Source organism: Triticum dicoccoides, chromosome 2A, assembly GCF_002162155.2.
Source record: "Triticum dicoccoides isolate Atlit2015 ecotype Zavitan chromosome 2A, WEW_v2.0, whole genome shotgun sequence".
Taxonomy (NCBI): Eukaryota; Viridiplantae; Streptophyta; class Magnoliopsida; order Poales; family Poaceae; genus Triticum; species Triticum dicoccoides.
Window position 1 is genome coordinate 614,342,600 of NC_041382.1, and position 10,441 is coordinate 614,353,040.

Here is a 10,441-nt window from a genome sequence, read left to right on the forward strand (position 1 = left end):
TTCCTCCGGTATCCAAGAGTTGCATAATCTCATAGTCGAAGGAATATGTATTTGACACGAAGAAAGCAATAGCAATAAAACTAAACGGCCAATATACTAAGCCAACGGATGGGTCTTGTCCATCACATCATTCTCCTAATGATGTGATCCCGTTCATCAAATGACAACACATGTCTATGGTTAGGAAACTTAACCATCTTTGATTAACGAGCTAGTCTAGTAGAGGCTTACTAGGGACACGGTGTTTTGTCTATGTATCCACACATGTATCAAGTTTCCAGTTAATACAATTCTAGCATGAACAATAAACATTTATCATGATATAAGGAAATATAAAATAACAACTTTATTATTGCCTCTAGGGCATATTTCCTTCAGTCTCCCACTTGCACTAGAGTCTATAATCTAGTGCACATCGCCATGTGATTTAGCACCAATAGTTAACATCTATATGTGATTAACACCCATAGATCACATCGCCATGCGACCAACACCCAAAGGGTTTACTATAGTCAATAATCTAGTTCACACCGCTATGTGATTAACACCCAAAGAATACTAAGGTGTGATCATGTTTTGCTTGTGAGAGAAGTTTAGTCAACGGGCTTGCTACATTCAGATATGTATGTATTTTGCAAATTTCTATGTCTACAATGCTCTGCATAGAGCTACTCTACCTAATTCCTCCCACTTTCAACATGTATCCAGATTGAGACTCAGAGTCATCCGGATTGGTGTCAAAGCTTGCATCGACGTAACCCTTTATGACGAACTCTTTATCACTTCCATAACCGAGAAACATTTCCTTAGTCCTCTTAGGTAACTAAGGATAATTTTGACCGTTGTCCAGTGATCTACTCCTAGATCACTATTGGACCCCCTTACCAAACTCATGGCAAGGTACACAATAGGTTTGGTACACAACATGGCATATTTTATAGAACCTATGGCTGAGGCACAAGGAATGACTTTCATTCTCTTTCTATCTTATGCCGTGGTAAATCTTTGAGTCTTACTCAACTTCACACCTTGCAACCCAGGCAAGAACCCTTTCTTTGACTAATCCATTTTGAACTTCTTCAAAATCTTGTCAAGGTATGTGCTTTGTGAAAGTCCTATTAAGCGTCTTGACCTATCCATATAGATCTTGATGCCCAATATATAAGTAGCTTCACCGAGGTCTTTCATTAAAAAATTCTTATTCAAGCATCCTTTTATGCTATTTAGAAATTCTATATCATTTCCAATTAATAATATGGCATCCACATATAATATCAGAAATGCTATAGAGCTCCCACTCACTTTCTTGTAAATACAGGCTTCACCGTAAGTATGTGTAAAACCATATGCTTTGATCACCTCATCAAAGCGTATATTCCAACTCCGAGATGCTTGCACCAGTCCATAGATGCATCGCTGGAGCTTGCACACTTTGTTAGCATCTTTAGGATCGACAAAACCTATTGGTCGCATCATATACAACTCTTCTTTAAGAAATCCATTAAGGAATGCAGTTTTGACACCCATTTGCCAGATTTCATAAAATGCGGCATTTGCTAACATGATTCGGGAAGACTCAAGCATCGCTACGAGTGAGAAAAATCTCATCATAGTCAACACCTTGATCTTCTCGAAAACCCTTTTGCGACAAGTCGAGATTTGTAGATAGTAACACTACCATCAGTGTGCGTCTTCCTCTTGAAGATCCATTTATTCTCAATGGCTTTCCGATCATTGGGCTAGTCCACCAAAGTCCACACTTTGTTTTCATACATGGATCCTATCTCAGATTTCATGGCCTCAAGCCATTTGTCGGAATCTGGGCTCATCATAGCTTCTTCATAGTTCATAGGTTCACCATGGTCTAATAACATGACTTCTAGGACAACATTACCGTACCACACTCTGGTGCGGAACATGCTCTATTTGACCTACGAGGTTCCGTAGTAACTTGATATGAAGTTTCATGATCATTATCATTGGCTTCCTCTCTAGTTGGTGTAGGCATCATTGGAACGGTTTTCTGTGATGAACTACTTTCCAATTTGAGAGAAGGTACAATTACCTCTTTAGGTTCTACTTTCCTCCCACTCACTTCTTTCGAGAGAAACTCCTTCTCTAGAAAGGATCCATTCCTAGCAACAAAGATCTTGCCTTCGGATCTGTGATAGAAGGTGTACCCAACAGTTTCTTTTGGGTATCCTATGAAGGTGCACTTCTCCGATTTGGGTTCGAGCTTATCAGACTGAAGCTTTTTCACATAAGCATCGCAACCCCAAACTTTAAGAAACGACAGCTTAGGTTTCTTGCAAAACCATAGTTCATATGGTGTCGTCTCAACAGATTTAGATGGTGCCCTATCTAAAGTGAATGTAGCTGTCTCTAATGCATAACCCCAAAATGGTAGTGGTAAATCGGTAAGAGACATCATAGATCGCACCATATCTAATAAAGTACAGTTACGATGTTCAGACACACCATTACGTTGTCGTGTTCTAGGTGGCGTGAGTTGTGAAACTATTCCACATTGTTTTAAATGAATGCCAAACTCGTAACTCAAATATTCGCTTTCGCGATCAGATCATAGAAACTTTATTTTCTTGTTACGATGATTTGCCACTTTACTCTGAAATTCTTTGAAATTTTCAAATGTTTCAGACATGTGTTTCATTAAGTAGATATACCCATGCTCAAATCATCTATGAAGGTCAGAAAATAACGATACCCGCCACGAGCTTCAACACTCATCGGATCGCATACTTCATTATGTATTATTTCCAATAAGTCATTAGCTCGCTCCATTGCTCCAGGGAACGGAGTTTTAGTCATCTTACCCATGAGGCATGATTCACAAGTATCAAATGATTCATAATCAAGTGATCCCAAAAGCCCGTCTGCATGGAGTTTCTTCATGAGTTTTACACCAATATGACCTAAACGTCAGTGCCACAAATGGGTTGCACTATCATTATCAACTTTGCATCTTTTGGCATCAATATTATGAATATGTGTATCACTACGATCGAGATTCAATAAACCATTCACATTGGGTGTATGACCATAGAGATTTTATTCATATAAATAGAACAACAATTATTCTCTGACTTAAATGAATAACTGTATTGCAATAAACATGATCTAATCATATTAATGCTCAACGCAAACACCAAATGACATTTATTTAGGTTCAATTCTAATACCAAAGGTAGAGGGAGTGTGTGATGATGATCGTATCAACCTTGGAATTACTTCCAGCACACATCGTCACCTCGTCCCTAACTAGTCTCTGTTTATTTTGCAACTCCTATTTCGAGTTACTATTCTTAGCAACTGAACCAGTATCAAATACCGAGCGGTTGCTATAAACACTAGTAAAGTACACATCAATAAAATGTATATCAAATATACCTTTATTCACTTTGCCATCCTTCTTATCTGCCAAGTATCTAGGGCAGTTCCAGTGACCATTTCCTTTGCAGTAGAAGCACTCAGTTTCAGGCTTGGGTCTAGCTTTGGGCTTCTTCATGGGATTGGCAACTTTCTTGCCATTCTTTTTGAAGTTTCCCTTTCTTCCCTTGCCCTTTTTTCTTGAAACTAGTGGTCTTGTTAACCATGAATACTTGATGCTATTTCTTGATTTCTACCTTCGCTGATTTCAGCATCGCGAAGAGCTTGGGAATCATTTTTGTCATCCCTTGCATATTATAGTTCATCACGAAGTTCTAGTAACTTGGTGATAGTGGCTAGAGAACTCTGTCAATCACTATCTTATCTGGAAGATTAACTCACACTTGATTCAAGTGATTGTAGTACCCAGACATTCTGAGCACATGCTCACTAGCTGAGCTATTCTCCTCCATGTTGTAGGCAAAGTACTTGTCAGAGGTCTCATACCTCTTAACACGGGTATGAGTTTGAAATATCATTTTGAGCTTTTTGGAACATCTCATATGCTCCATGGTGTTCAAAACATTTTTGAAGTCCCAGTTCTAAGCCGTAAAGCATGGTGCATTAAACTATCAAGTAGTCATCATACCGAGCTTGCAAAATGTTCATAACGTCTGCATCTGCTCCTGCAACAGGTTCGTCACCTAGTGGTGCATCAAGGACATAATTCTTCTGTGCAGCAGTGAGGATAATCCTTAGATCACGGCCCCAGTCCGCATCATTGCTACTATCATCTTTCAAATTAGTTTTCTCTAGGAACATATCAGAAATAAAACAGGAGAGCTATACGCGAGCTGTTGATCTACAACATAGATATGCAAATACTATCAGGACTAAGTTCATGATAAATTAAGTTCAATTAATCATATTAATTACTTAAGAACTCCCACTTAAATAGACATCCCTTGAGTCATCTAAATGATTACATGATCCAAATCAACTAAACCATGTCCGATCATCACGTGAGATGGAGTAGTCTTCAATGGTGAACATCTCTATGTTGATCATATATACTATATGATTCATGTTCGACCTTTCGGTATCCAGTGTTCTGAGGCCATGTCTATACATGCTAGGCTCGTCAAGTTTAACCCGACTATTCCGCATGTGAAAAACTGTCTTGCACCCGTTATATGTGAACGTAGAGCCTATCACACCCGATCATCACGGAGTGTCTCAGCATGACGAACTGTCGCAACAATGCATACTCAGGGAGAACACTTATACCTTGAAATATTAGTAAGGGATCATCTTATAATGCTACCACCATACTAAGCAAAATAAGATGCATAAAAGATAGGGATTTTTATTTCTGTGCCCCTGGTTCGTTAGTTCTACTCATTCATCCCCACGCTCTTAACTTTTGCTCACTTTTCCCCACTCCCTTGCCCGAAACCCTCAGAACTGGTCACAACGGACGTTGCCATCGGGTCAATGGCTTGACCATTAACTCCGAATAGTGGGGCCGCGTAGGGCGGAGTCCACATTTTGACCATTACATGGTAACCAGTGGGGCCGCGAAACTGACACTCACTGTAACCTGAATCAGATCCAGTCGCTTCCGCGCCTCCCCCTCTGCCGTCGTCGTGCCGCCTCCGCCGCACTCTTGCCGTCTCCGCCGCAGTCGTGCCGCCTCCGCCGCATCTACCCTCTCTCCCCATCTAGGATTAGGAAGCAATGTCAGGGGGGGGGCACCTCGTCCGGCCCATCGACCGTGGAGATGATTGGGTCGAATCAGAGGCTGATAATTCATGGATTCCACCTGGGTATGCATCATTTTCCTCTCAAATTGATTAGGAGATCTGTAAATTAGGCTGTATTTGACCACCTTTGGCGTGAATAAGCACAGTTTATCTGAAATTTTTCGGCCTAACTGCGCCCTTTATCTTATTTCAATCGAATAGGGTTGATCCTGCACTTGCTTTTTGGCTGGCGGTTAGAATGGAAACTAGCGAGCTGCGTGGAACTAAACCGTGTGTGATTTCTGGATTTTTCTATCCTAAAGTGGTAGAAACCAGCGTTTCGTTCAGAGATTTCCGTGAGGCACTCTGTTGTGAGTATCCGTGGAGCCCTGCTGATGCTGTTGAACTGAGATATTTCTACAGTACCAAGCAGAGATTTCTCCCATTAACTTGTGATGAGCATCTGGGATTGCTATTTAGTTTGAATGCTGACAGCCGTTTCGGTAAAATCCATATCGGTGTGCTTCAGGCATGCAAACAACGTATCCTGAAGGGTGTTCAGACATCATCTATCTCTGCTAATAGTGAGCGTCCTCGCACTCCTTGTAGGTTGAGACCAAGTAAACCTAGTGGTTCTGAAAGCCACAACATGTCGGTTGCCACTAATTCTGCCACTTCTCCTCTCCCTTCTGCACCTGATGTAGAAGTAGATGCAGAGCCTGACGAGGAAGTGCCTCGACATGATGATGAGGATTAGATTCTATTCCCTGAACTGGTAGATAGAGTCAGTCAATAGGCAGTGGAAGATGAATATGCAGAGGAGCCTAGCAGCCGTGCTAGATTTGATGACACTGACGATGAAGAGAGGGGGGAGAACATCGACTCCTTAGTTTTACAAGAATATGATGGTGAGGACATGCCAACAATTGAGTGGAACAGGGAGAATCCCGACCTTACTCCAGGAACCTTATTCAAATCAATGATGGACTGTCGTAATGTAGTGACTACATATTGCATTCTCACTGAAAACTCTTATGAGGTTGATAGGAGTGAGCCAGGAAGATTCACTGTTCATTGCCCTTATGATAGGTGTAGGTGGAGGTTGGATGCATCCACTATGCGAAAGAGCAAATTGATTCAGGTATTACAATTGAATATTGTTCTCAGATTATTTATCCATTCTAGATTCAGATCATGTGTACTGTTTCTTAATTGTATTTGACATCATTTTTCATTTTGTTTCAGATAAAAAGCAACCCACATGGCACACTTACCCACCTGGAGGGGAGGGGAAAAGGACAAATCTAAGCTTGCAAAGACTAGGTGGGTGGCAGATGCAATCTTGGATTGGGTGAGGGAAACACCAACAATTGGTCCAACAGCACTCCATGGGAAGCTATTTGAGAAGTACAAGATTAATGTACAATACATGAAGATTTTCTATGCTAATGAAATGGCTCTTGATAGGATTAATGGTCCATGGAATGAGAGTTTTCAGTTGCTTTACACCTTCAAAGCTGAAGTGGAGACGGCTAGTCCAGGGAGTGTTGTAGAGATTGACGAGCATACAGTTAAGTACAAATTAAAAGGGAAGGCAATGGAGAAGGAGTGCTTCAGGAGGGCTTTTGTTTGTTTCAAGGCTTGCTGGCAGGGGTTTCTGAATGGTTGTAGGCCCTATTTGGCTGTCGATGCAACTGTTTTGAATGGAAGATGGAGAGGCCAGCTTGCAGTAGCTTCTGCAGTTGATGGACACAACTGGCTATTCTCAGTTGCATTTGGTGTGTTGGAGGTAGAGAGTGAGGAGAGTTGGGTCTGGTTTCTGCAGCAGTTGCGCAACATTATAGGTACACCCTCAGGTTTAGTTATACACACAGATGCTTGCAAGGGTTTAGAAACTGCAGTAGAAATTGTATTCCCTGGAGTGGAACATAGGGAATGTATGCGACACCTAGCACAAAATTTTAAAAAGAAATTCAAAGGCAAATTTTATGATGAGAATCTATGGCCAGCATCATACACATGCAACTTGAGGAAGCATGAGCACCATTTGAGAGTGTTGTATGCTCATAATCCTTTGGTGAAGGAGTACATGGATGAACATCATGGAAAGTTGTGGTCAAGAACCAAATTCAATGAAATCTGCAAAGTAGACTATGTGACCAATAACCTCGCTGAGTGTTTCAATGCAAAGTTCAAGTCAGTGAAAGGGGTTTTGTTGTGGCAAGCATTTGATAATATCAAGCAGATGATCATGGTAAAGATGGCTCTTCGTTAAAGAATTGCAGAAACACAATATGTTGGCCATCTTATGCTCCCATCTCTAATTAAGGCATTGCATGCCAAGGCAAGAGGACTAAGAATGAAATGCATTCGACCGTCGACATACGAGGCTGAGGTGACATACACTGACAGTAAAATTAGGGAATGGAGATATCCAGTGAATCTTGCAACCAATGAATGCAGCAGTAGGCAATGGCAGATCCGTGGGAAGCCGTGCATACATGCCCTACATCTCATGACTGTTATTGGAGGTGAAGATGTTGAAGTTGATCAGTATTGCTCTGAATATTGCTGTTGCCAAATTTAGGGCTTCTTATGCTGAAAATGTGCCTGCACTCTTGGGAAAAGACCAATGGATCATAGTAGACTCAGGGTTCAAACTCCATTCTCCTGTACTGACTAGACCACCAGAAAGACCAAGGAAAAACAGGATAAGAGCTAGTGAAGAGGGTCGTGTAAAAAATAGCGTAAGTGCAAAAGATGTGGTATCTTAGGGCATATTGCTAGGCGTTGTACCAATCCAGTTGATGCATCATTTGGAGAAGAGGAACAATCGGCAGCAGCAAATGCATAGGAGGATGCAGTAGCAGAGGAGAATGCAGCAAGTTTAGAGGATAATGCAGCAGCAGAGGAGAATGCAACAAGTTTAGAGAATGAAGCAACTGAAGTAGCAGCTTGGTATGTGTGCAATCTTTCCATTTTTTTGCATTTGTTCTCTTTTTTATCGATGGCTAAGCTTATTTCTGTTTGACCCAGCTCTAGGATAATTACAGGCACAAGACAGAAAAGACCTAGAGAGGAAGAAACTTCAGTTGAACCATCATCTGATGCGGAATTTGAAACCATGGCTTATGAAGGTTTTGAAGCTATAAGAGAGGAGGAAGTTATTTTGTCTGAAGTTCCTTTAAAGATTAGTGAGTCCACAGATGACAGTCAACTGGTCATCACTTGCTCGATCGGTCAAAGCTCAACAAAACCACCACCACCAGAAGTGAAGATCAGAAGCAACAAGACAAAGCTTTCAAAAGCACAAAATATCCCAACCAGGGAAACTAGAAGCAAGACGGTTAACCCATCCCAGAACACAAGGAGCAAGGTAAAGATTTGAATTTGAACTTGAATGCAAGTCAAAAACTTTGAACTTTAAAGATTTGTAATAAGGATTCTGTCGTCAATTTGAAGTACTGTGAAAACTTGTAAGGTGTAATAATTATATATGTAAACTTTGAATTTGAACTACTGAGGCAAACTTTGAATTTTAGGAAAACTTTGAATTTGAACCAACAATTCAGTCCATTCCCCTATGGTGTGACTTGCATAGTTTGATGAACTATTATAAATGTTAGGTGATCAATCCGATCTCTTTTGCGTCTACAAAACTTGTAGTCATGAGAAACGTGTTCCAAATGAGCTCCCAAGCTAGGGTAAACAGCCCCATTTGTAATCAATTTTTTGGACCTACTTCAAATGAGCCAAATATTTTTATTAACACCAAATCAATCTATATAGTGTAGATTCGAAGAATCACTATTTATTGAATTAATCTTTCTATTTTTACATTTTTTTCAAAAAATATACTTTAATAGAAAAACCATTAAAAACACATTTACCATATGAAAATGGAAAACTAAGTTCAGATCCTTCTTATTCACTCTGAAATCAAATTTTGAAAAACCGAAGGGAAACCCTACCTCCTCTCCTTGGTGATAACCCACAAGTATAGGGGATCACAACAACTTTCGAGGGTAGAGTATTCAACCCAAATTTATTGATTTGACACAAGGGGGGCCAAAGAATATTCTCAAGTATTAGCAGCTGAGTTGTCAATTCAACCACACCTGGAAACTTAGTATCTGTAGGAAAGTGTTTAGTAGCAAAGTAATATGATAGTGATGGTAACGGTAACAAAAGGGTAATGAAAGCAAAGTAATGTTTTTGGTATTTTGTAGTGATTGTAACAATAGCAACGGGAAAGTAAATAAGCATAAACCAGTATATGGAAAGCTCGTAGGCATCGGATCAATGATGGATAATTATGCCGGATGCGGTTCATCATGTAACAGTCATAACATAGGGTGACAGAGAACTAGCTCCAATTCGTCAATGTAATGTAGGCATGTATTCCGAATATAGTCATACGTGCTTATGGAAAAGAACTTGCATGACATCTTTTGTCCTACCCTCCCGTGGCAGCGGGGTCCTAATGGAAACTAAGGGATATTAAGGCCTCCTTTTAATAGAGAACCGAAACAAAGCATTAGCACATAGTGAATACATGAACTCCTCAAACTACGGTCGTCACCGGTAAGTATCCCGATTATTGTCACTTCGGGGTTAACGGATCATAACACATAATAGGTGACTATAGACTTGCAAGATAGGATCTAGAACTCTCATATATTGATGAAAACATAATAAGTTCAGATCTGAAATCATGGCACTCGGGCCCTAGTGACAAGCAATAAGCATAGCAAAGTCATAGCAACATCAATCTCAGAACATAGTGGATACTATGGATCAAACCCTAACAAAACTAACTCGATTACATGGTGAATCTCATCCAACCCATCACCTTCTAGCAAGCCTACGATGGAATTACTCACGCACGGCGGTGAGCATCATGAAATTGGTGATGGAGGATGGTTGATGATGATGATGGCGACGAATCCCCCTCTCCGGAGCCCCGAACGGACTCCAGATCAGCCCTCCCGAGAGGTTTTAGGGCTTGGCGGCGGCTCCGTATCGTAAAACGCGACGATTTCTTCTCTTCTATTTTTTTCTCCCTGAAAGCAGTTATATAGAGTTGGAGTTGGAGTCGGGGGGTCTCCAGGGGGCCCACGAGGTAGGGGTGCGCGCCCTAGGGGGGGCACCCTCATGAGAAGGGTGTGGGCCCCCTGGTCTTCATCTTTGGCGAGGATTTTTTATTATTTATTGTAAGGTATTCCATGGAGTTTCAGGTCATTCCGAGAACTTTTGTTTTCTGCACATAAAACAACATCATGGCAATTCTGCTGAAAACAGTGTCGTCCGGG